Consider the following 27,936-nt stretch of genomic DNA (forward strand, 5'->3'; position numbering starts at 1 on the left):
GGAGAGCCAGGATTCCAGAGTTCAAATCTCTAGTCTACTGCTTGCTCACGGTGGAACCTTGATTAAGTTACTTCATATCTCTAAGCCTTAGTTTTCTTATCTAATGGGATTACTGTGAAGATGAAGTAATACGATTTCTGAAATATGCTTAATTAACACACCTCTGCTACTGCGCCCCAGTTGGGTACCTTCTCTTCCTCCTTTGAAGACCTATATTACATGAAGTGTCTCTTAAGAACTTGTCACATTTTCTCTTATATTCTAATTGTCTTTATATATATAGTACTTTCCTTAACAGAAGGGATCTTCTCAACATAGCTAATCATCTGAGAAACGCAAATCAAAACCACAATGAGGGGGCTTCCCTGGTGGCGCAGTGGTTGAGGGTCCGCCTGTCGATGCAGGGGACACAGGCTCGTGCCCCGGTCCGGGAGGATCCCACATGCCACGGAGCAGCTGGGCCTGTGAGCCATGGCCGCTGAGCCTGCGCGTCCGGAGCCTGTGCTCTGCAACGGGAGAGGCCACAACAGTGAGAGGCCGGCGTACCGCAAAAAAAAAACAAAAACAAAACCCACAATGAGATATCACCTCACACCTGTCAGAATGGCCATCATCAAAAAGAACACAAATAACAAATGTTGGCCAGGACGTGAAGAAAAGGGAACCCTCGTACACTGTTGGTAAGAATGTAAATTGGTGCAGCCAGTGTGGAAAACCGTATAGAGGTTTCTCAAAAAACTATAAACAGAACTACCATATGACCCTACAATTCCATTCCTGGGTATATATCCAAAAAAACCAAAATCACTAACTTGAAAAGATACATGTACCTCAATGTTCACTGCAGCATTATCTACAATAGCCAAGATATGGAAGCAACCTGAGTGTCCATCAACAGATGAATGGATAAAGAATATGTGGTACATATACGCAATGGAATACTACACAACCATAAAAACGAATGAAATTTTGCCATTTGCAGCAACGTGGATGGACTTGGAGGGCATTATGCTAAGTTAAGTAAGTCAGACAAAGAAAGATACCGTATATTATCACTTATATGTTGAATCTAAAAAATACAACACACTGGTGAATATAACAAAAGAGAAGCAGCTCACAGGTATAGAAAACAAACTAGTGGTTACCAGTGGGGAGAGGGAAGGGGGAGAAGGGCAATATTGGGGTATGCGGATTAAGAGGTATAAGCTATTAGGTATAAAATAAGCTACAAGGATATATGGTATAGCCTGAGGAATATAGCCAATATTTTATAATTACTGTGAATGGAGTATAGCCTTTAAAAATTGTGAAACACTATATAGTACACCTGTAACTTATATAATATGGTATATCAACTATATGTCATTTAAAAAATAAAAATAAATGAAAGAAAGGGAAAAAAAGAAGAAGGGTCCTTCTAACACAGTACTTTGCAACTATATACTCTTAAACACCCTCCTTGAGTATTTATAAATGCAGCAAAGAAGTACCTAAGTCCAGGAGCGAACATTGCTGGGAAGAAAGAGAGAGGATGAGATCAGTACTCAGAGGCTGAGTAATATTCCACTGTATACATGTGCCACATCTTCTTTATCCATTCCTGTGTCGATGGACACTTAGGTTGCTTCCGTATCTTGGCTATTGTAAATAGTGCTGTAGTGAACGTTGGGGTGCATGTGTCTTTCTCAATTAGTGTTTTTGTGTTTTTCGGATAAATACCCAGGAGTGGAATTGTTGGGTCATATGGTAGCCCCTTATCTGGAAGGGCTTGGAGGATGGGATATTGTGATGCAGAAACACATGATCAAAAAACCATTTACCCAGCACAGCCATTCCACATCACGAGCCGCAACTCCATACAAGTTTCTGAGTGAGAGCTCGTGAAGAGGAATCGACCGTCTCCTGTGCATCAGAAGCCCTCAGGAGTGAAAGTCAGCCTCAGACTTGAGGCAGCAAAGCCTTGTCTTCTGAAGAACAGGACCTGCCCCTTGCTGTTACAGGAACCCCTGGAAAGTCGCTCATGATAAACACTGGTATGTTTCTGCAACCTGGCTTTCTTCCCTTCAAAGGTTCCTGAACTGGTGGCAATTAACAGATCTGGGGAAGCCAAGAAAATGCACTGTGAGTATAAACAGCCTGACAGGACATTTACACAGCAGCAATCGGAGCAGAGCACTCCTTCCCTGGTGTGCCAGAGGCCAGCAGGGGAGATTCTGAGAGCAAGACGCCCATCTTTTCTCTTCTTTCTGAGATGGACTTCTTCTGTCCGTTACAAGAGAGCCTGGTTGAGTTCTGGGAAGGATGAGTGACTGGGTGGGATTGCAGGGACAGCGGCAGATGGAGGAAAGTTTACCCACTCCCACTCAGGACCACCAAAGCTCTTTTATAGGAAACAGAAGGGAAGTCACAGTCTAACTTCTTTTCCAGCTTTATTTAGGTATAATTGACAATCCCCAGCCCCTAGTAACCACCATTCCACTCTCTGCTTCTATGAGTTTGACTATTTTAGATTTCACATATAAGTGGAATCATGCAGTATTTGTCTTTCTGTGTCTGGCTTATTTCATGTAGCATAATGTCCTCCAGGTTCATCCACCTCGTTGCAAGTGGCAGGATTTCCTTTTCTTTAAGCTGAGTAACATTCCTTTATATATATATATCTATATCAAGAAAATGTTTATATATATATATATGGGATATATTTATCCACTCATCCATTGACATTTAGGTTGTTTCCATGTTTCCACATCTTGGTTATTGTGAATAATGTTGATTTGAACATGGGAGTGTAGATTAATTATCCGGGAAATGCCAGTAAAACCACAATGAGATATCATCTCGCATCTGCTAGGATGGCTGTAATCGGAAAGACAAAAGATAACAAGTGTTGGAAAGGATATGGAAAAAAGGGAACCCTCACGCACTCTTGGAGGGAATGTAAATTGATACTTTTGAAAGCTGAACGAGCCAACCTGAGTTCACTGTTCTATCCATGGTCAGGATTCAATGATTAGAACTTTATCTTCAATATCCTCCTTGCCTGTGTGCCAGGCTAGCAGGATCCTTTGTCTTGGAAAAGGTTTATAGGGTCTCAGAGTACATACATGTGAGTGTATGCCTGAAAGACAGGCAGCCTTGAGATCCAGCAGTGGCTTTGCCATCTGCTGAGAGCAGACTATCAATCCATCAGACCTGGGCGAGTGACTGAGCCCCTAAGCTTTGCTTTCTCCGCCTCTGAAATGGGAAGAAAGTTAATACCTTCCTCACTGGGACTGTCCTTAGGAATAATAAAGCAATAAGCCGATTCCAGGCTGCCAAATGCCTTCAACGAAGTGTGGTTCCTTTGATTATTACTAAAAGATGAAACCTATGTTCTGGGTTGGAGAGAAAGGGGCCCTCGTGTCCAAGAAGGGAGAAGAGTTGGCTTTTAGAATCTGCGTGGAATGCGTGTCTTGAAGCCATATATCCGGCTTTCCAAATTGAAAAGGAGATTACAACTTTTCAGTAGGGGTGATGAATAGGTTCACTGTGTTGATTGTGGAGTTGTATACATATGTCAAAACATCAAATTATATACTTTCAATGTGTACAGTTTATTGCATTTCAGTTGCATCTCAATAAAGCAGTTAAAATGGAAAATAATTCACTTGGAGAACAGCAACAAAAAAAGACCATAATGATGATTTTCAGGCAGGTGATTGTAAGTGGATGGGCATACCGGTACATGAAAGCTCCAGTATAAACAACATTGTTCACACGTGATTATTCCCGGCAATTTTCTTAAAACCTCTCCTTTCTCTTCCCCTTCATCTATCCATATCCTTCATCTTTAAGCCCCAGTTTAAGTCCTACCTTCTCTCAGAGGCCTTCTCAGGCCACTCCACCTCATCATAGTTGAATCCACCCATGAGCGTCTTAGCCTATACACACTCTAATTTCTCAAATCGTGCCTGTGACCCCTCACGCGCTCTCGTTCTATTATTTAAATCATCGTCTAACTCCGTATGTGTCTGTGATGCTTTTGAAGGAGACACATCTTTTGTGTCTATGCACACAGAGTGCTTGATAAATATTTCCTTATTGAATGATGACGTTTAGAGGTCTCCCTCCTAGGCTTGACTCTCATTGCCATGAACTGTAAGGAATGATCTCCAGTCTTCCACTGGATAGAAATTTGACGGTATCTATTATTACTTGACTAAGTAGGCCATCAGCTACATTCTGACTGTTTATCATTTGTTGTCATACAAGGAATCTGTTTTCATTGTATTGACTGTATTCGTCCATAATGGCTTTTCATACAAAACTAATGGCTCTCAGACTTGAGAAAACTGACCCCCAGAAAACCTAGTTTGATTGCATCAGAGTTTCAAAGACTTGTTCCAGCCCCATCTCCATGTGAGCAGCACAGTTCTCAATGGTAGTCAAGCCGGGGGCCCGGAACGCAGGGTGCCTGGGAGCAGCTCCCCAACGACAGCCCTGATCCGATTCCATTATCCTAAGCCCTTTCCTTTTCTGTTTGTTTGTTTTGGGCTGTCCTGGAAGTCTAATGGAGTCAGACACCACGTCTCCCAGAAGAGGAATGACATTTATAACCCCCTTCTGCTGCTGCAAATGGAGGGGTTATCTAGCTCTTTCCCCGATCGGCGGTCCCTGCCATCTCAGGCGGCCTCTCAGACTGGTGCCCTCGGAGTCAACTCCAAGGCTGGTGGTTTCGGCAGCCAGGGAGCCTCAGACCTGAGCAGCAGGCCCACGGTTGAGAGTTAGCAGGACAGCTCTAAGTAGCCTCTTCCTGTTTCAGAGAGTTGCTGGCAGGTTTCTGCAAACCTGCAGCTTATTTATGTCTTCAACGTTGGGCTCCTGGCCACTGCTCACTGCAGGACTAGATGGAGCTCTGGTTAACATTAGGCCAATCCTCCCGCCCCGGCCGCCATCTGAATGAGGAAGGATGGGCCCATCGTGTTCAGCGCCTGCCAAGGAAGCAAAGTGACTGGAGATTGCCGCGGGGATGCACCCTTGGGAGTGGCGAGGAAGGATTTGTTTCTCTGGTATCTAATGGAAGACAGAGAGCAACTTTTTGGGTAGGAACTAAAAAATACGGGAATATTTAGGAGGGAATGCTCTTTCCCCAAAACAGTCTCTATGGTTCTATTTTTCCTTTAAATAATAATTTACTGCTGAATTAATTGTTGGCTTAGCATTTCCTAAACTGGGATCCATGGTGTCAATAGATATTTCTTTTTAAAAATGTAGAAAAATGTTGGGGAAATAAAGGTCTGGAGAATAAGGGCTCTAGGACCAACCATAGGAAGTGGTAAAGGTTACAGCGGTCATGGAAAAGCGATGTCCAAGGCAGGCCTGATGCAGACCAGGCAGAAAGGAGGTGTGTTCCAGGCAAAAGGGGTCAATGAACAATAAAGGGAAAATGCTCAGGGAGAAAAGAGAGACCTCTGGCTTGGAGAGTTCGGTGCAGACTAATTTTTACTGGAGTAATTCCAGGGACGTTTTCTCCCTTCCCATCGCTTTCAGGAGACATTGCAAGCAGCCTACTTGTGGCCGACCCTGTTGTTTGCCTCTCCTAGAGCTCACACTTGCACACGCATGCAAGTGTGCATACACACAATCACACACACACACACACAAACACGTACTTCTTCTTGGTTCTGTCTAGGTGCCCCACCTCCAAGTTGTCAAGGACAGGAGCACCTCATCCCAGAAGATGAACACTGGTTAGTTTAAGCTAATTATAGTAATTTCTTCCCTGTTGCCATGGACTGGTTGGGCACGACCACGTAACACAAGTCTGACAAATGGAGCCCGAGGGGTGGCCCTTTCAGGGCTTCTGGAAGGATTTTTCTCCATAATAAGAAGAGACAGACACATGGAAAGAAACACCCCCTTCTTCGCTGGGTGTGGATGTTCTGTGTGACATATCAGGAGCTTCCACAAGCATCATGCAGCTGGGCAGGAGATGGGGAGAGGGTTGTAGACATTCTGGGAATGGCAGAACAGCGGGATGTAAATGACCTGGATCCTTGATGACACAGTCAAATAGCCAAATGGACCCTGGAACCACTCTTCCTCTGGACGTGGCACTAAGTGAGATATAAAGTCCATTCTGCTTAGGCCACTGGTAGTTGAGTCTTCGGTTCCTTGCAGCTAGATGTTTCATGTTAAGAGCTTTTCCCCTTCACGGAACACATCTAACAACTTGACCATTAGGCCACCCACCTAATTCCTTGGCCAAATTCTTCACTTAGCCCCATCAGAATGTAAAATTTGATCCTCCAGGCTGCCCCTGGCCAATGCCTTCCTCTGCGTCCCCCCCGCTCTGCTTCCTCTCCTTTGGGGGTGTCCTGGCTCTCACCCTCACCAACTCCAATCACCATGGGTTACCTTGTAGCTACTGATGGTTCAGAACACAGGTTTTATAGTCAAACAGACTTGAGTTTTAACCCTGGCTCTACCACTTGTTCGTTGTTGTCCTCATAAAAGTAATTCAACTTCCCTGAAGTGTTGTTTCCTCAACTGTAAAACAGGAAAAAATATCTCATCTCATAGGTCTATTTTAAGAATTCTATGAGATGATAATGAAAAGAGCTTAACAGTACCTTACATACAGTAAGTGGTCTGTAAGTCATAGTCTTAACAATGTTAATGATTATTTTAATTAAAATTGATAATTGCTTTAGATTAACTAAGGCTACGTGATTCAGATTGGATCGTTCAAATGGCAATAGGGCATTGTTGCTACCAAAGGCAGTATAGCAGCAAGGGAAGGTAATAATAACTAATCTGGGTACCTTGCCTTATAATCTGATATTTCACCAAACGTATTTTAATGTTTGTTTACTCCCCAAAAGAATCTTTTAAATATCAGTATCATTCCCATTGCTGAAGCAAATGAAGTCAAGAGAGCCTAAGTTCATGCCTCGGCTAACATAATTGGTGATTGAAATATAAATCTTAACAAACTCCAAAATACATTCTCTTTCCACCACACTGCCCTACACATTCGCATCTATCTAGCTGCTACAGTCAATTGCTCTCAGCTCCTGAACTTTTGTGACTGGATTCTAATTCATCCTAGATTGGTTGGTTGCTTTCTGTATAAAACTTTCATGTTAATATTTCTTGAAAACGTTCAGTGGTTCTGAGAGTGTTTCTGCGGGGGGGCGGGGGAGAGGACGAGAATTATGGCAAACAGCCCAGTGTTCTAGCATCCTCTATGGAAGGCTGGGTTTGCCACTGCGCTTTGTAGAAGTAGCTCCTGTTCTGGGCAATAATTTGTGTATTCGCTGTACTTCTTAGCCTTCCTTTGTTCCCCCAGGGGGTGAGACTTTGTGATAAGCAGTCTCTAATGAGGTTTATGTGACTAGGAGTGGACATTGCTGCTAAAACTGTTTACCATCTACTGAGTGTCAACAGGGTCCACTGTGTGGCTGTCTAGAGATGCTTGTTCAAACAGAGAAGGACAGAAAAAGAGAGAGAGAGAGGAAGGAAATTTTCTATCCAGGGAAAATAGGGATGGGTTAGAAACTAGAGAAGGAAATCTTTTGGAAATTCATTGCCAAGGAAACAAGCTAATTTAATGCTTGGTTTAATGACTTGGGAATGTGTATAAAGTCCATTTTTAACTGGTATTCTTGTAGATGACAGTCTAAATTGTTCTCACTCAAAAAACACCCATGTATCTTGGACACCTTTTGTTATCTTCCTTCTTTTCTAGGGTCTACCAGAGTCAACGCAAAGTGGGAACTTAAATATGAAGGGCTGAGTTTCTTTGGGTTTTCTGTCGTGTTTTGCAGTATTCGAATAGAGACTTGAGATGATTACTGGTCAGGGATCTTTAGAAGAGAGGCTCTAGCTTTGAGTGGGAGTTGTACTGAATTACCATTTGAACCCTTTCCGGCTCCAAAATTTAACTGTGTAAGCATTGGTTGGCTGTTGAGTTATTCTACTGTTCTGTGCATCTGGAGTAACAGTCTCCTGGTATATCTTTTGGGTTCATTCAACTTTTGTAAAGTTCAGAGTAAGAGTATGGCCTCTCTGAGATACATTATTCTTTAGGGAAGATCTTGGTCTAGGTCTGGGTTTCACTACAGGCAAAAATTTGAGTGCCAGTTGTTTATTTAGTGAGTGACCATGGGAAGCACTTGTAAGGAAGTGAAGAAGTGGGACAGGAAACGGAAGGAAGCCAATGAAGGGTACGTTTCAGAGCCAGTTAGCAGGGTGGGCAACTGGAATTCATGCCTGCTGGGGTGCTCTGGGAGATAGTGTAGAACACGCCTCAGAGTCATCCCAACTGAAGGATTAGGAAGCTGGGGAATTTACCCACCAATAACATCCCCAATCTGCCACTGACTCAAGGGTGATTCCTAAGGGAATCCGGTATTAATTAAACTCTGGTATTAATACCAGATTGTACACAAGCTCCCCTAGGTACAGGTGGAGCTTGACCCTGCCATCAGGTAGAAAGTCTTCAGGAACAGAGCTGTTGATGTTCACAGCAAGCAGCCTTGGGTGTGTAGAGGCGAATGCCAAGGCACCTGGCAAGTGGTGGGTGCTAGATTATTGCCTTTGGGGTTCTCAAATTTTGAAATTTCTTTCTCCTGATTCTAGGCACTGGTCTTTTTCATGACCTTCAAGAGCGAAGAGGGGAAGGTGAAAGGTGGAAATAGCTTTGTATTCCACGACCACATCCGTTCCTGATGCTACAGCTCTAGTCAGCTCCTCGATATTGGAGCATAACTTAGAAGCGCATGGTGAGAACTCCATCTGTTGTAAGTGTCTGTGGATCGAGCTAAATTGGATTATGCATGTGAATGAGTGAAATGTGGAGTTTTGAATATGCTGTTTTAAACATCTGTTGCTGCAGAATCTCTGAATGGATTATTGTTTCTTTAACGTATTAGAACAGCCCTTTGTTGTACTGTGTGTGTGTGTGTATTTCCCCAACTAGATAAGCTCTTTGAGGATCTAGTACAATGTTGAGTATATAATGTTGTATAAATATTTAACAAAAAATTTATTATTATTATGCACCTGTTACGGAGCACATTCTAGGAAAGGGGTTTTGGTTATGAGGACAGTTCCTTACCAGTGAAGAAGGCAGGGTCAACACAGTTAAGATGAATAGTAAGGAGCAGAGAGAAATTGCAGTGAATATTTCTTTCTCCTGGCAGAAAGGTTACAAGATCCTGTTGGGGATTTCAACTAAAGATGTTGTATTGAACGCATGCCTTAATGTCTAGTCCCTCCTGAAATTCCACTAAAATAACAGTAAAAGGATTTTTTTTAAAAGGCGTAAACGTATAAAAACAAAGAATTCCAGAGAGGATACAATAGCAACGAAATTTTGGAAGTCGGAAGGCAGATGCCTGCATAGTTACTGATTATCTCAACAAAGATAAATCTTAAGTGAGGGAAGTGGAGACACAAATTATAGTGAAGAACCCACAGAAGTCTTAAGAACTGGGGGTACTTGTAGAAGCTGAGGGAAAGGTAAGCTTACAAGAGGTGGTATTGAGTAAAAGTCTGTTTAAGAAGCACTGAGACCCTTCATATCCCTTCTCTCCCATGGAGCCAGGTGACAGACTCCCCCGCCACCCTAGAAGAAGAAAGAGGGTTGGTGTTTGGAAAAGATAAATCATAGTCTCTGGACTGGAGGACACCAGCCACAGCTGAGGGTGGAGATGGTGTAATAAAAATAGGAGGATTAAATGAATACTTAGTGAACGTTGAAACTCAAACATTCTTCTCCTTCTACTTGGCTCTCAAAACACTGGAAATCAGGTTTATATCCTCTACGCAGAAAATTAACAGAGCCTTCTCACTGGAATCTGATCAACTCACAGGAAAAGACCTAAAGATCTTAGGGTTCTGCAGAAAATGGCTTGTCCAGCTCACCCTACCATGAAGCTCACGGTCGATAACCCCACTGACTCGGAGTTTCCAATCAGCTTTTGAGCGTCCTGTTTTTAAATATGAGCGTCTAGTCAAGCCAGACATATTAGGGGAAAATCTCAATTATAAAAGATTAGGAACAAAACCAATACACAGAGGAAAATAACTTGGAGGCAGAGAAAAACTGAAAAAAAAAACCTATAATATATTTGGGGAAAAAAGATATTGCAGCCATAAAAGAGAAGCAGGAGACTATTTAAATGAAGAATACTCAGGGACTCCCCTGGTAGCACAGTGGTTAAGAATCCGCCTGCCAATGTAGGGGACACAGGTTCGAACCCTGGTCCAGGAAGATCCCACATGCCTCAGAGCAACTAAGCCCGTGAGCCACAACTACTGAGCCTGCGCTCTAGAGCCTGTGTGCCACAACTACTGAGCCCATGTGCCACAACCACTGAAGCCCACACGCCTAGAGCCTGCGCTCCGCAACAGGAGAAGCCACCACAATGAGAAGCCCATGCACCGCAAGGAAGAACAGACCCCACTCACCACAACTAGAGAAAGCCTGCACGTAGTAACGAAGACTCAACGCAGCCAAACATTAATTAATTAATTTAAAAATAATAAAATAATAAATAAATGAAGAATACTCAGAACAAAGAAGAGGTCTCAGAAATTAAAAACAAGATAGCAGAAATGTAAAAACTCAGAAGAAAGATAAATAAAGAACAAAATGCAAAAGAGAACCAGTTTGCAGGGCAGAAATAGAGATACAGATGTACAGAAAAAAAGTATGGACACCAAGGGGGGAAAGCCGCAGTGGGGGATGGTGGTGGTGGTGGTGGTGGTGTGATGAATTGGGAGATTGGGATTGACATGTATACACTGATGTGTATAAAATTGATGACTAATAAGAACCTGCTGTATAAAAAAACAAATAAAATAAAATTCAAAAATTAAAAAAAAAATGAAAAAGAGAAGGAAAACAGGAAAGGACAGATAAGGTGATGACAGAGAACCATTCCAGCATCTCGAACATCTGAATAAAAAGCATTCCAGGGGACTTCCCTGGTGGCGCAGTGGTTGAGAGTCCGCCTGCCGATGCAACGGACATGGGTTCGTGCCCCAGTCTGGGAAGATCCCACATGTCGCGGAGCGGCTAGGCTTGTGAGCCATGGCCGCTGGGCCTGTGCGTCCGGAGCCTGTGCTCCGCAACGGGAGAGGCCACGACAGTGAGAGGCCCGTGTACTGCCAAAAATTTCCCAGAACTCTAGTATATGTTTCCAGAGTGAAAAACAATCATTGTGACCTTTAGAACACATGTCTAGAAGACATCGCTGGTACCTTGTCCGGATCCCCTGTATGGGGCCAGCACATCCAACTGTTGGCCACTCTGGGCTCACAGCCCCCTTCTCTGGGGAACTGCCCTCAGCCAAAGGGCAGCTGTGTCTCCTGGGAGGTTCCACCCACCACTCCAGCTCCTGCACAGGAGAGGTCACACCAATGACTGATGGGAAATGTCTAGAGTCTTGTCCCGAAAGGGGAACCAACTCTGGTCCAGTCTGTGCTCCAGAGCAGAGCAGGGTATCAGGCCAAACTAGCTTCCAGCCAAACCACATCCTTAGCTCTTTCCCCAGAACCATCCTCCTTCCCTCATTTACCTTCTCCTGAGATTAATCCCTCAATTAGTCACATGCACTCAAAACCCTGTCTCAATCTCAGTTTCTAGGAAACCCAACCTAAGGTGATAGAAGACAAAGAGGATTCTAAAAGCTTCCAGAGTAAAAAGCAGGCATTATACAAAATCTCAAAAATCAGAATGGCATCGGCTCTCTCAGCACAGGAAGCTGAAAGACAAGGGAGCAATTCCTTAAAAATTCTGAAGGAAAATGATTTCCAATATAGGATTGGATGTTGAGTACCCAAGATAATGAAGGGGAAGAGGAAATCAAAGGATTTTGGATTTTCAGACCCCAAGATCTCCAAAAGTCTATCTCATTTTCATTCTTTCTCAGAGATACCTCACCAGAACAAGGAAGTAAACCCAGGAAGAGGCAGACACAAAATGCAGGAAATAGAAGACCCAACGAAAAGGAGAGGCGAAGAGAAAGTCCAGGAAAATGATGAAGGAGGATCTCAAGATGACAGCTGTGAACAGGCCTATAGGGCAGGCTCCAGGAGGGACCTCTTCAGAGCAGATAAAATTAATAGACTCTCTAATGTATGTGAAGATACGGAAAGAGATACACAGTTGGGGGACAGTTAAGGAAGATGGTAATGACAATCGCACAGAAAACTAAGCACATGTAGAAACAAAGCCATTATTAACTTTAGGACAACAAATGCGTGTGCCGGGAAGGTAATCATACGTGACTCAGGTATGGAGTTTACGAAGTTGTCAAGTGCTACATATCAATCTAACCAAAATTATAAAAGACAGGGGACAAAAAAAGTCTATGTGTAGCAGACCTGGGTGGCGGATGGGAAAGAAGGATAAATCCTCATCTTCCATAGCTGGAAGTCCATAGATGATGTTTAACACTGAAAAATCAAGAATTGCGGTTGAACCATGTTAAGGATAAAGACCACAAGAAAGGCCAAAGGGGTTGAAAGCAGGGGCTTTGGAGGAGTGGTAAATGGATGGGGAGAGGCTGCTGTGTTTTCTGAAAGCTCTCTGTAGATGCATTTGATTCTTTAAATGCTGTGCGGTATAACCTTGGTTTTTAAAACTACATTAAAAATTAAAATGCCTCCAGGGATAGAAACCAGGGGACACAAACTAGATTGTTGGATTAAATACCGTGAGCAGGGCAGTTTTGATCAGTTGCTGGCGTGGAGCCTGGGTTGAGGAAATATTTTTCTCGAGGGACTTAAAATGCTGAGAGAAAAAGCTGACTCTGGCCCAGAGGGTGGAAGTAGAGTGATGACATGTGAGGGGCCTAAGAGCTCCCTGACCCCAGGGTCGGAGCTGGAGCCTGCTGGTTGGGAGGAAATTGGGAAGAGTCCATCGTATTATTACGGGCTTCCACAGCTTGTGAACTCCCGAGGCGTCACACTAAGATTAAAGCCAAATTAGAGTCCCCACTTGCTTGTTTTCAGGACAACAGTTCTCACCCACTTCAAAGTCCCCTCAGCTCACTGGGGGAGTCGTCAAAGGCGTTTTCACACAGGCTCACAAATCTGCCAGCTACAGTCAACACACCTAGGCCACAGAGGTACTGCTTTCTGGTCCCTCACTCTCCTGCCCAGGATGTCCAAAGGTTCATCCTATCACTGAGTCTCACTCAGCACTAAATATGGAGGCCGTGTCCTAAGCTCTCTCGCACTGGATTAAACGTCAGTATACTCTTGACCAGGTACCCAGGGTGAGGCTGGTTGTCATGGCAATAGCTTGGAAGGGGGCTAAAGGTAAAGCACGGATGCAAATCTCAAACCTGACTTTTGGAGGCACCTTTCCTGTCTTCCCAGGAGATGGCCAAGGGAGTTATCCCAAAGGTGATAAATGTGGGAGACCCACTGGGGGAGGCTCATGTCTAGTGGTGCGTCCTTCGAGAATACTCAGGGTAGGAAGAGAATTGCCTAGCCGACCAACATAACTTCTCAATTGAAATAAGACCACTGGCTAAACATCAATATATATATATTATTATATCCATTGGATTAACCAGAGGAATTACCAGAAGATTCATTTAAGTGGTGAATTCCTCTTTCTTTAGAAAATGAATCAATTTACCTAAGGGTGATGGACATACCTATTCTGAGTCTTGAGTAAACCAGTAACAGGCTCACAGCTACTGCTCCCAAGGGCCTGGACGGAACTTTACAGAACTGGTTCCTAGAGACCCGAGTTCCTTTTCTACCTTAGTGAAAGCCAAGACTCAGAGAGGTTAAGCGACATGCCCAAGTCACACAGCGAGTAAATAGCAAGTCTACACATTCCAAGTCTGGATATCTTTTGGCTCAAATGATCTGCCCTTGAAAGTGAGGCGACCATCTTTACAAAGATGTAAAGTTGAACATATTCCCACATATTCCTAAATCTGTTATCATAGTTCTTGTGGGAGTCTGACAGCCATGGATTACTCAACTCAGACCTCAGATGCTGATATAAACCAGCAGCCCCAGACCCCTGCCTGCCTTAGAATCTTCTACCGTAAGTAAGAGGGAGTGGATGGGCAGGCGCGAGCAGGAACAACAAAGAACGATGAGCCCAACAGGCTGCCTGGCTTCCTGCACAGAGAGCAGATGAAGAGCTCTGGTTGAGGAGCTTAAACGTGACCTCTTCGGCCAGGGCAGCTCATCAAGACTGATGGCCAATGGATTCCACGGCCAACATTAAATTACCAAATGACACCTGAGAGGTTCCATCTCTTTTTCCCCTCAAGTAACCCACCACCTCTCTGCCAACCTCATAGTCTCCTCCACCCACTCGCATTTAGGTCTCTCCTCTCTGACAGCAGACCTATCTCACTTCTCATCGCCCTAATCTGACAACAGATCAAAGATGTCAAATACCTTCCATTCCTTTCTCCCCAAGTTACTTTTGTAGCCCTCCACTTAAACACCTCTCTCGTGGTCAGGCCAGTCCTGGGATTCCATAGAGAGCGGATCTGCCTTTCGCTTTGTCCAACCACTAAACAGGTTCAGGAAAGTTTCTTGAGCATGGGATCCAAAGTCACTAGAAGAGATATCAACTATAATAGTGGGAGCCTTGGAACCACCCATGAGGCCTGTCTTGCAATCATATAAGAATTAGTCCTGAGAAAGCCTCCATACCCTTAGGCTGATTTCTTTTATAAAGAGTAAATGAGGGCTTCCCTGGTGGCGCAGTGGTTGAGAATCTGCCTGCTAATGCAGGGGACACGGGTTCGAGCCCTGGTCTGGGAGGATCCCACATGCCGCGGAGCAACTAGGCCCGTGAGCCACAAGTACTGAGGCTGCGCGTCTGGAGCCTGTGCTCCGACAACAGGAGAGGCCGCGATAGTGAGAGGCCCGTGCACCGCGATGAAGAGTGGCCCCCGCTTGCCACAACTAGAGAAAGCCCTCGCACAGAAACGAAGACCCAGCACAGCAAAAATTAATTAATAAACTCCTACCCCTAACATTTAAAAAAAAAAAAAAAGAGTAAATGAAAATAATGAAACATCGTATGATTGAGGAAATGAGAGGAAACTAAGTGTTTGTGGACCTATACAGAGAGACTCCATACTCGCGGGGATTTGGGAGCCTTTAGAGGAATCACTCCCCTTATTAAAACAAAACCCAGACCCTCTAAAGTCTAACACTGGCAGCAAAAGCCCCAAGAGGGGAAGGCGAAATGACCCACTAGTGCCACTAAGTACAGTGTCAAGGTTAGAATTCACGTTCTAGAATCTGACATATTTAGATTCCAATCCCAGCTCAACTTCAGCACTGTGTAGGGTTATGAGGGAAATTATCTAAGTCTCTTGAGCCTCAACTTCATCATTAGTAAAATCAGTTAATAACGTCTTCACGAACTAGGGCATGTGAAGTATGCACGCAGTGTCAGCTCAAGGCAAGCAGTCACTGGATGTCAGCTGGTGTTATTGGGACAGGGTCATCTTCTGCTTAGGGTTTGATCACTGCTACTGATGCCACCTCCACAGTAATTCCCAAGAGAGTGGTAATTCTCCCTCCTTTAGTGATTTACAGTGGGTTTTTCCCCTGTGAACATATGTGTGTGTGTGTGTGTGTGTATACACTCAGAGAAATATATTTACACGGTTGCAATCTACGCAGTGGTAGAGCTAAGATTTGAACCTGTATCTGACTCCAGAGCCACTATGAAGACTCAGGGATATTACGTTCAGAAAACCCAATTGCCAACTACACAAAAAGGAGAGAGGATCCTCCTTCCCTTCTCCCCACCTCCCTATTCACTTCCCTCCCACCCTGCTTCCAAACAAAGAAGGATATTCTGATAACATGAATGGTGAGAGGCCAAGGCATCTGTTAGGTCACTGTGACTAGTAGGCATGGTTGGTGCACCATTTTCCACTCACTCTCTTGCTCCTGCCTTTTTTCTCCTCAAGCAGTTAAGTGTACAAGTCAAGCTGGCACCTACTCTGCTCCTTCAACTTCCTTCGTTTATGAGTCTGGACAGAGAGCAGAGGGAATGTGAGTGGCTGAAGATGTTAGCTGAGACAGTGAACTTTCCTAAAGTGCCTTTTTGATTGACTGTAATCACATTCAGGAGATCAGGTAAAGTTTACCAATTGCAGATTTGGTCTGGTTATTTCTGATACAGGCTGATGGGGAATCGGTCCAATTAGCACACAATTTTGACAAGGCCTAAAATTCCAAATCAACATTCTAGCCCTCCTAGTTGTGCTGTACATGCTGGGACTACAGAGACTATAACTACTGACACAAACGGAAATATCTCACCTAAATTATCCTTCTACCTTAACTACCCATCTGTGACGGTTAATTTTATGTGTCAACTTGACTAGGTCATTGGGGAACCCGGATATTTGGTTAAACATCATTTCTGGGTGTGTCTGTGAGAGTTTTCCAGATGAGATTAATACTTGAATCAACAGGGACTTCCCTGGTGGTCCAGTGGGTAAGACTTCATGCTCCCAATGCAGGGGGCCCGGGTTGGATCCCTGGTTGGGAAACTGATCCCACATGCCACAACTAACAGTTCACATGCTGCAAATAAAGATCCCACGTGCCGCAACTAAGACCCAGTGCAGCCAAAATAAATAAATAATATTTTTAAAAAATATTTGAATCCGCAGACTGGGTAAAGTAAATGGCCCCCCCAATGTGGGTAGGCACCATCCAATCCTTTGAGAGGCTGAATAGTACAAAAAGGTGGAGGAAGGGAAGATTTGCTCTCTGCCTGACTCCCTGAGCTGAGGCATTGGTCTTCTCCTGCTCTGGGATTGGTTCTCAGGGCTTTGCACCCGGACTGGAACTATGACACCACTTTTCCTGGGTCTCCAACCTGCAGACAGCAAATCATAAGACTTCACAGCTTCCATAGCTGGGTCAACCAATTCCTTAAAATAAATCTCACATACGTGTGTGTGTGAACACACACATACTTATCTTCTGTTGGTTCTTTCTCTGGAGAACCCTGACTAATACACCATCTGATCTTTAACTCCTCTAAAAGCTACTCAAGAGCGGAAACTGTATCCTTTACTAATTCCATCTCTTTGAAACCTGGAAGAACACACAACGCTTGCACAGACTTACTTTACTTACTGCCCTTTATGGATTTCTGTGATAGGATGATATTTACAAATCATATCATAGAGTAGTTAGATGTTAAAGATGTTATCCCATGAATCAATATCAATTCCAAGTGAATAGGAATTTAATATAAAAATCCCAGCCACCAACTAATGAAGAAAATGTAATATTTTTCAAAATTCTAAGTAATTTTCTAAGCATAGAAGACAAAAGACAAAATCCTAAGCATAGAAGTAATAGAAGAGGGAATTCCCTGGCAGTCCAGTAGTTAGGACTCTGTGCTTTCACTGCCGAGGGCATGGGTTCAATACCTGGTTGGGGAACTAAGATCCCGCGAGCCTCACGGTGCGGCCAAAAAGAAAAAAATTATATAAAAAAATAGAAGTAATAGAAGAAATAATAAGGGAAGGGAAGAGATTGATTGGTTTCACTACATTTCAGAATTTAGAACTAAAGATAAAAAGTAATTGTAAAGGCTAAGATAAACACATGTTGAAAGTATGTTTGAGAGTTAAAAAATGTTCAGTCCTGAGCTGATAAAAATAGATAACAAAACCCCTAAGACACTGGTAAAGAAAATTACTTGGACAAAAATTCCCAAAAGAAGATTTAAAAACTTGTTTGCAAATATTTATAGCCACTTTATTCATAGTTGTCCAAAGAGGAAAAAACCCAACCGGCTAATGGATCAACAAATTGTGATACATTCGTACAATAGAATACCAAACTGCTAGAAAAAGGAACAACCACTGATATGTGGAACAACACGATGAAGTCTCAAAATCGTCATGCTGTGACAGAAGCCAGACACAAAAGAACCATACAGGGGCTGCCCTGGTGGCACAGTGGTTGAGAGTCCACCTGCCGATGCAGGGGACACAGGTTCGTGCCCCGGTCCGGGAGGATCCCACATGCCATGGAGCGGCTGGGCCCGTGAGCCATGGCCGCTGAGCCTGCGCGTCCGGAGCCTGTGCTCCACAACGGGAGAGGCCACAGCAGTGAGAGACCCGCGTACCGCCAAAAAAAAAAGAACCATACATACTTTATGATTCCATGTATGTGACATTCTGGAAAAAGAAAAACTATAGGAACAGACAACAGATTAGAGGAGGCCAAGGGCTGGAGGTGTGAGGAGAAGATTGTCTACAAAGAGAACTTTTGGGGGTGGTGAAGAAAATATTTTATATCTTGATTGAGATGAGGGGGGTACATGATTATAAAAATTTGCCAAAAACAGTACATCTGAACATGATGAATTTTACAAATATAACTGATAATATCCCACTCTGGTTAGGTTTCAAATAATCTAGTGTTCTCATATAGTAATGTTGGTGATGTAAATTGGAATGACTTTTTGGAAATCATTCTTGAAATACGTATCAAGAGTCATAAAATGTTTACTCTTTGACTTGGCAATACGATTTATGGGAATGTATGGCAAGAAAATTCTGCAAAATGGCTTGAACAATCATGTTCATGGAATAATTTATTGAAAACTTTAAACAATTAGAGAAACTCAATTTCCAATAGTGGGGGAATGGCTCATTGAATCATTATGGAAAATTTTATGGTAGTACTATGCAATAATTAAAATGATTGTTATAAAATCTATCCAGCTACATATACCTACGAAAGTATGTATACGATGTAACATTACTGAAGAGAGCCAAATGCAGACGTAGGTGTGCATTCTAGAAAGGCAGTAAGTACAGTGGTTAAGAGCACAGATTCCATAGTTAAACTGGCTAGGTTCATGTCCCAGCCCTGCCACCTACCTGCTGTGACCTTGGGTAACTTACTTAACCTCTCTGATGCTCGATTTCCTCATTTGTAGAGTAGGAAAAATAATAATAGCTTCCTCGCAGGTTTTTTCTAAGGGTTAAATGAGTTACTATCACATAAAACTCTTATACTAAACTACTTGGCACAGAGTAAGCACTTTATATTAAGTGTTTGCTGTGCTGTTTTATCTCTGCAAATGCAGAAGTGCTGGACAAAAATAACACAACAGCATCATTCTGGTGTATGTGGTTGTGGAAGTATTACATTAGGATGGTTAAGACTGTGGGAACTTTTGACCATTTTTTCCATTTCTGCATTTTAAAAAATCATTTGGAGTTTTAAAGGCTTGTGTAGATCTCACAACAGATTTGCATACATATTTCATTAAATGGACATTTTTTCAGATTTTTTTTTTTTGGCTTCCTGTTAATGGATTTCCAAGTGATGGTGTGACTAAAGAGCTAAAGGGATACATACACCAATGATCCGTGTAAGTGCCATTGAAAGAGAGACTCTGAAAACTAGGAAACATCACAAAATGGTTTGAAGGTAAACACATCCATGGAAATACTAATTACAGATTATTCATTATGTTAAACAATTAGAAGAAGCCCGATTTCCCATAGCAGGAAAATGATGAATTAAGTTACAAGATAGCTACCCAGAGGAATATTATCCATAATTTAAATTATGATTGAAAAGATTATATATAACGATCTATACACACGGAAATGTGTAGGAACAGAAGTCTAGGGAAGAAAGTTGAATATTTTTGTCTTGAAGCAAAGCTTAAGATGCATGGGGGAGGGATGGATTCCTCTCTCTTGGGTCTCTATGCTCCTCAGTTTCTTGGAATGTCTTATTCTGGTATTGGAGGTAGGTAGTGCCTTCCAAAGCAGCCAATACTACAGCTCTGCTTTTATCTGTGGAGCTGGCTTCCACATAAGATCTATGCTGGGTGGACACAGGGCAGGACGAGCCTACCTTGGCGCCTTCTGCCTGTGTGTTCCGGGCAGCACTGAGAGCCAAGCCTGGACTCGAAACAAGTCTGGGGAAATTTATGCTGACACTTGGTTCCACATCTGGAAATGCTGAGGGTCAGTTATGATTCTTAGCATTGTGGTCATTTTCTTCAGCAAAACTTCAACATACCTCGCAGTCAAGCGTTCTTCTTTCCAGATGCCCTGGGCCTTCCAGCAACCAACTCTCCGAAAAAGGGATGGGTTTACAGGTTCAGGCCACAAGGTGAAATTTTCCAGTGTTTTCGGCTGGAAAAATCCAGACCTGTGTAGATCTGCTACCTGTTAGGTTCTGGTCACAGGAGGCAGGAGACATATTTTTAAATAATACTCCCTAGATTAAATAGACCATCTGAAAAATTTTTTTCTTCCAAGACTTTGCATGTCTTTTAAGAACCGATTAAACTTGACAATTTAAATCTTGTGTCTTAGACCTGCCTAAGGGAAAATTATGAAAAAGAAACAAATGGACTTCTGGTAAAGTTAGAAGACCAATGGAAAATAGAAGTAACTTCAAGGAAGTTTTTCTCATTATTTTACATAAAAGAAAATGGTCAGCTGAAGCAAATAGAAGTGTCTACTTCACAGTTTAAAGAGAATTGTACTTACACCTTGTCCTATCTTTTGCTTCATAGCTTGCATAATTTGTCTTTCAGCAGAGGGAAAAAATGTTGTTTATTTACGCCTTGACCTAGACAGAGGGAAGGGACTTCAGTGGGAAGATTTTAACATCATGAAGTACTTTGTCAATCAACAAACTGCTTTTCAAAAGTGCTGTATTATTACCCACCCCCCTTATTTTTTCAATGTCATAATTATTTATAGGGCCAGTTGCAGGCTTCACTCTGCTAAAACCACTTCTGGGAGGGCTCTCAGCCCTTATCCCAAGCACAGTACCACTCTATTAGGCCTCTGCACAGATGTTTGTTCATACGGATCCTGACTCAGCTCTGTGTGTGTGTGTGTGTGTGTGTGTGTGTGTGTGTGTGCGCGCGCGTTAGTAGCGACAAGGGTTACTCTTAATCTGGGTTTTTCTGGAACATGGAGAGCACAAAGTGATCCTCCTCATTACTCGGTGCCAATAAGATGGTCCCGATATCACGGGCGACACAAACCCCCTATCCACTGTCCACCCAAATGGGAAGCCGGTGGGGTTTTGATTCACCGTGGCCATGGAAATTGGACCACCCCTGAGAAAAGCACAGACAGGTTGTGCGGAGTCACGAGATCCTCACCAGATATAGACATGCAGGCCTCACGCTCCTTGACATGGCAGGAGTCAGGAAAACTTTGAAAATCTGCTTTGGCCTAAAGTGCATCTGACGTTAGGCGAGGAGACACGCTGTAAAGCTAGACATCTTACCGGGCACCCTAATGTGGCATGTCCTTAGACATGGTGTGCTCCATCAAAGAGGCAACCTAACAGAGAGGTTAAAAACAAGGACTTGGGAGCCTGCCGGCCTGGATCTGGACCCTGCTCTGCCACTTCTGAGCTGGGGAACCTTGGGCCAATTACTTAACCTCTCTGTTTATTTTTCTGTAAAAGGGTGATGTTAATTGTACCTACTTCATAGAGATGGCAGGAGGAGCCTCATTTGCAAAGTGCTTAAACCTATGCCTGGTCACTGTTATATCAATGTATGGTGAATAAAATGAATAGATTTGCAGAAACGATTTCATTTCTGGTGCCACCTCTTTTCATCCAGGGATTCTGTTTCATTTAAAAACAGTACTAGGAGTTTTCTTGCTTGTCTGAGATCTTTTATCTTTGTCTTTCAAATTAAATTTATTCAGGTGGGGACAACTTTGCCTTTGGAAGCAGAAACATTGAACAGAGATCATGCATTCATCACATGAAGAATCTGGGTTAAGATACGAATTCAACACTCAACTGTAAGGGCTTGAGAGAGTTTCTTAAGTTTTCTGAACTCAATTTATTCATTAGCAAGTTGGGGATAATATGAACCTCTTAGGATTATGAAATTAATATAAGTTATTGTGGAAAGTACTTGGAAGATAGTCTGGTGGTGGAAAAAATATTCTCTTCCTGATAAGATTCAGCCTTTTATCTTTTTGCTTTAGCCTGCCTGCATTTAACTGATTCCCTTACAATTTTCAAAAGCCTGGTCAAGTATTCATAGTAGATTTGGGGGTGATTTTCTGATGTAAACAGTTGAATCTTTCTATTCCTTGAGTATTGTTACTATTAATATTTTTATTAAATCGTGTGTTTATCTGTTCATTTAATCTGAATCCCCCCCTTCCGATGATATCGGTAAGATCCAAAGAGCTGGTGAAAATTATATGGATTAATAAAAATATTTTGAGAAACTACATTTCAGGAAACTACTCTGGCTCGTGGTTGTGGCTCTTTTAAGACCTTTCAACAAATGTGTCCTAGGAATTCTCTCACATTTTGGTTGTTTTCAAAACTTCACATCCTTAGGCAGATGTCACCCAGTGCAGCTTGCCTTTTTCAACAGGATTGTTTTTTTGAAAGATGAGCTTTTTAAGAGAGAGTTTTCTATATCTTATTTTCAATTAAAAATTAAGATGTGTCAAAGTTACCCAGGATTTTCAGCTGCCCAACATTTGTCTCATGTATGTTCTTTCTTAACAAAGATTTTTTTTCTCCCCAATGTCAAGTTTAAGATCCCAAATCCTCCTTTAAAATCTATTTCAAATTTTGAGCAAGTTACTCTCCACGGGGTTTGCTGACGCAGGGGCGCCTGTGTTTGTTTTGACAAAGGAATGGCCGTTCCCCAAGTCCTGTTCCTTCATTCTCTGAATGTTTCCCTGGAGAATTCAGCAAACCGACAAACTGTCTCTCCTGGAGAGAAGAATCCAGTAGCCCTTAGTGTGTTTGCCACTCTGTGCTTCTGTCACAGATACACATGCAAATCACAAGCTGCGGAGGGGGGACGGCTGGGATCCCGCAACCCTAGAGGCAGCTCTCAGCCACAGAGACACGATGTCTTTTCTCCAAACAGCTTACAATCAGCCCTGTGCCTCACGTTGCTCCACCAAAAAATTAAAAGGTCTCTGTGGTCCGGCAGGCTGGGAGAATCTTAGAGAAACATTTTAAAGTATGTTGCAAATCATCTTCGTTTCTCAGAGTCACAACGCACATTAGCATATTCAATTTCTCAGTAAAGAAATTCAACTTCACCTCAGGCTACCCGGAATTGTTTAACCTGGAACTCCATTTTTCAATATTATCTCATGAAAAGCTAAGAACTTGGGGTTCCATGGAAGGTACCCTGGAAAATACTCTTTTACATCAAAAATGCACACATGAAATTAGGAGTTTGGGATTAAGAGATACACACCACTATATATAAAATAGATAAAAAACAAGGATGTACTGTATAGTACAGGGAACTATATTCAATATCTTATAATAACCTATAATGGAGAAGAATTATAGATAGATCAATCTTGTTCAATAGCTCCCATCTCTCTTTTTTTTTTTAAAGAAGATGACTTTTTAATTAATTAATTAATTAATTTGTTTTTCCTGTGTTGGGTCTTCGTTTCTGTGTGAGGGCTTTCTCCAGTTGCGGTGAGCGGGGGCCACTCTTCATCGCGGTGCGCGGGCCTCTCACTGTCGCGGCCTCTCTTGTTACGGAGCACAGGCTCCAGACGCGCAGGCTCAGTAGTTGTGGCTCACGGGCCTAGCCGCTCCGCGGCATGTGGGATCTTCCCAGACCAGGGCTTGAACCCATGTCCCCTGCATTGGCAGGCAGACTCTCAACCACTGCACCACCAGGGAAGCCCCGCTCCCATCTCTCTTAAAATAAAGGCCAGCCTCTTTAAAAATATTCCACATGGCTCAGCAAGATACGACTCCTGCCTTCACTCAGATTTCAACTTTTCCTGCCTCACATGTTAGAATATAGTCAATTGCCCCTTGCTCCCAGTTCCCACAATACAGTCTCTGTGACTGCCTCTCCCAAAACTCTCTAGCCCAGGGGTCCCCAACCCCCGGGTCGTGGACCGATACTGGTCTGCAGCCTGTTAGGAACCGGGCCACACAGCAGGAGGTGAGCGGAGGACAAGAGAGGGAAGCTTCATCTGCCGCTCCCCATTGCTCCCCATAGCTCCCCATCACTGGCATTACTGCCTGAACCATCCCCCCCATCCCCCCACACCCGTCCTGTGGGAAAAATTGTCTTCCATGAAACTGGCCCCTGGTGCCAAAACGGTTGGGGACCCCTGCTCTAGCCCATTCCCTTCCCTCACCCAATTTCCCTGCCCCTGCCCCTGCCCCCAGCCCTATGCCTAGCTGCTTCCCCGTCATCTCTTATGTCATGGTCTAGACATCATTTCTTCCAAGAAGCCTTCCCTGACACTTCCACGAAGGTGGCTTGGCTGACCCTTCTCTGGCCTCCCTTAGCAGCTATACTACCCATTTCACAGCATTCCCTGTGCCTCACTATAAGTGAGTCTCTGTATTGATCTGTTTCCCCCATTGGCTGTAAACTCCACAGGGACAGGAACTCTCTGCATCACTCCCCACCGTACCACCAGGGCCTGGCTCAGAACCTCTACCGTGGCAGCTGTTCAATAAATACATAGTGAAGGAAAGGATCTGTCAGTGGATCGACCTCAGCCTTGTTGCCAAGTGTAAGGGCAAGATTCTATCACCAGATCCCCAAATCTCAAATTCTCATTCCTGAATCTCTCAGATGAATGGCATAATACAATCCAAGACACAGTCTCTCTGAAGTTATCTTCCTCAAACTCTCAGAAAGTGTGAGGCAAGGAGTGAGGACTCCTCTTATTGACAAATCAAGTACAACCTCCTGTGGTCAGCTCTCCTATGCTGGACTCAGCCAGTTAGGGTTATGCTTCCTCCCATCAGACTTCCTAAATAAATCATCAGATTCAAAACTGTTGAACTGGGCCTATACTCAGCCTTCCCAGAAAACCTGCTTCTTGTTCTCATGACAAATCATGCATGCTCTAGGGCTCTAAGAATCCGCTTATTTTTATTTGTCTCATTGCATAATAAAAGACAGACACAGAGTCACACGTGAGCTCAATAACACCCTTATTCTCCCCTGTTCTTGTGCAAACCGAACTGAAGACTTACCCAGCTGCCAAGTTCATATTCTAATAGGATGACACGTAACTATTTCTCTAACGTAATCATGAATCAGTCTGTGTCAGACAGGACTATTCCCCACAATGCCCTTCCTGGTTGGAAAGCAAAATGTGTAAGCTGGATGGTTTCAGAGAAAAAAAATTGCTTCTGGCTGCAGAATAAGATGACTGTAGAGTTGACCAACTATACAGTTTGCATGACCAAGAAAAACATGCAAACACACAAAAACACCCCTATGAGATGAATTACTTGAAATTAGGAGGCCTACATTCCTGCGGCCAGATAGCAAAACTATTTTACCCCCTTAAGACATGATGCTAGAGTTAGTCAGACATTTCCAGGATTTTGCTCTGTGGAAAAATATGTTGACCCCGTTGCAGAAAACTGCTCTAAGAGGCACATGTTATAAGCATACCCACTGCAGAATAAAGCTTTTCAGTGGTATTGAGGGGAGGCTCTCTCCACAATGCCTGCCACCACTTCAATGACTGGAATTGTGGAAAGAGTTTTAAGCCCATGGAGGGTGGCTCAGAAACGAGATTGTAAAATGACACTCCACCCAATGGTTGGATCCATGACCGTATGCTTTACCCTTTTCAATTCTCTAGGATGTCCAACTCTAGCAAGACAATATACTTCTTTCTGTACTATTGGCTACCCAGCTATCAAAGCTCATTCTTGGCTCTCTGTACCATTGGTGTGTAATACAAATTAAAGGCTATCAAAGAATGTAGGAGATGACTAGTAGGGAATGTCGGTTTTTAGTCCAGTTTCATGGTTCTTTATTCATATTTCTTTGGTAATAAAATTTCCTCAAAAATATAGTATGTTTCCCATCTATCTGCCTCCAGTCAGTTGCGAATGTCAGTTTTTAGATATGATTCTAAAGCCTGATACATTTCTTTGTTCTCTTGCCCTCACGACTCTCTCTTAACTTAATGGCAACCAACTTCGGGCCATCCAGCTTGGGTAGAAAAGCCATATAATCTGACCTTTACTATAAATCTGCATCTTAATAAGACATTGTTTTTCAAAGGGTTTCTCCATCTTATTTCCTACTGCTTGGAGTCTAGAAGCAGATGGCTTTTTAAATCTTTCAGTACCCAAATATCTGAACTCCTTAGATTCATTTTTATTTATGTTTCCAAATCAGCAAATCCTTGTCTGAACTCATCTCTTTCTTCTAATAATACATCCGGTCACAACCAACACACACTATTAACATTCTACCTTCCAAACCTTTTCCTTGAAGTTAAAGAATTGGTAGCTACTTGATCTTCCTGCCACATGAGCTCAGGCACAATTTTAACAAATGTGTTTGTCACTGCAAAACTTGGATCACTGTCTTCCAACCTCCAATGTCACTGCCTGCCATCTGACTACTAAAACAATGTCACTTGACTTAATTAGAGTATTTAGTCCACTTATAATTAGTGTAGTTAATGATATATTGGTGTTTTTATTTAGCATCTTACCATTTATTTTATATGTAACCCATATTTCTTTTGGTCTCTTTTCCTGTCTTTTTGGATTAATATCTTTTATTATTCCATTTTTCTCTTATGCACATTTTACCTCTCGTTTAGTGCTCACTTGCATGTTAAAAAATATTTCCTTAACTTACTATGATCTAAATTACTATTTTTATTAATTCCCATACAATGCCAAAACTTTAGAAAATTTTAACTGCATCTATAACCTTCTCAACTTCTGCATTAATGTTGTCCTGCGTTTTAATTCTATATATATATATATATACACACATAGCGGGAACATATATAATGATTAATATTATATATAAATTATATATAATCATATATAAATATATGATTAATATTTAGTCAATATTCATTTATACCTACCCATAGGTGTATAACAACATTTCTGTCACTCTTTATTTCTTGCAATTCTGGGGTTTCCTCTGCGATCATTTTCCTTCTGTCTTGAGAATTCTCTTTAGAATTTCTCTAATTGAGGTTTGTTGGCAATGAATTCTCTCATTTTTCTTTTCTGAAAATACCCTTTTTTCCCTTGATTTCTGAAGAATATTTTCACTGGGTATAGAATTCTGGGTTGATAGATTTTTCTTTCAGCACTTTAAAGATATCTTTTCATTGTCTTGTAGTCAATTATCAGACTAATTTTTGTTCTTTTGAGGGTAATGTGTGTTTTTTCCTAGCTCTTTTTGAGACTTTTCTCTTTGCCTTTAATTTTCAACTGTCTTACTATGATGTATCTATACGTGGTTTTCTTTGTATTTATTCTGCTTGGGGTTTGCAAAAATATCCTGAATCTGTGGGTGAATATCTTTCATCAGTTGGGAAATATTCTTAACCATTATGTCTTCAAATATTCTTTTGTCCTATTCTCTCTCTGACCCATTATTTCTCTCTCCTCTTTTCCTGGGACTCCAATGACACATACGCCCCACATATCTCAATAATCTTTCCTGCAGTCCCATTCTTTTCTTCTCTCTGTGCTTCTGTTTGGTTATTTTCAATTACCCTGTTCCCATATTTTGCTCTATCCAATTTGCTGTTAAGCCTATCTGATGGGCTCTTAATTCCAGATATTGTTCTTTGCTCCTAGAATTTGATTTTATTCTTTCTTACAGATTCCAATTCTCTGGTGAAATTCTTTTATTGTATATTTTTCTCTACCTTTTCCTCTATTTTTAAAACATAGTGGTCACAGTTATTTTAAAGTCCTTGTTGAGACTCCCCTGGTGGTCCAGTGGTTGGGACTCCATGCTTCCAGTGAGGGGGGCATGGATTTGATCCCTAGTCGGGGAACTAATATCCCACATGCTGTCTGGTGCAGTCAAAAAAAAAAGTTCTTGTTAGCTAACTTCAATGCATGACTATTTCTATGATCTGTTTTATTTCTTGGTTTTTCTTC

The sequence above is a fragment of the Tursiops truncatus genome, chromosome 5, assembly GCF_011762595.2.
Source record: "Tursiops truncatus isolate mTurTru1 chromosome 5, mTurTru1.mat.Y, whole genome shotgun sequence".
In the NCBI taxonomy this organism is placed as follows: domain Eukaryota; kingdom Metazoa; phylum Chordata; class Mammalia; order Artiodactyla; family Delphinidae; genus Tursiops; species Tursiops truncatus.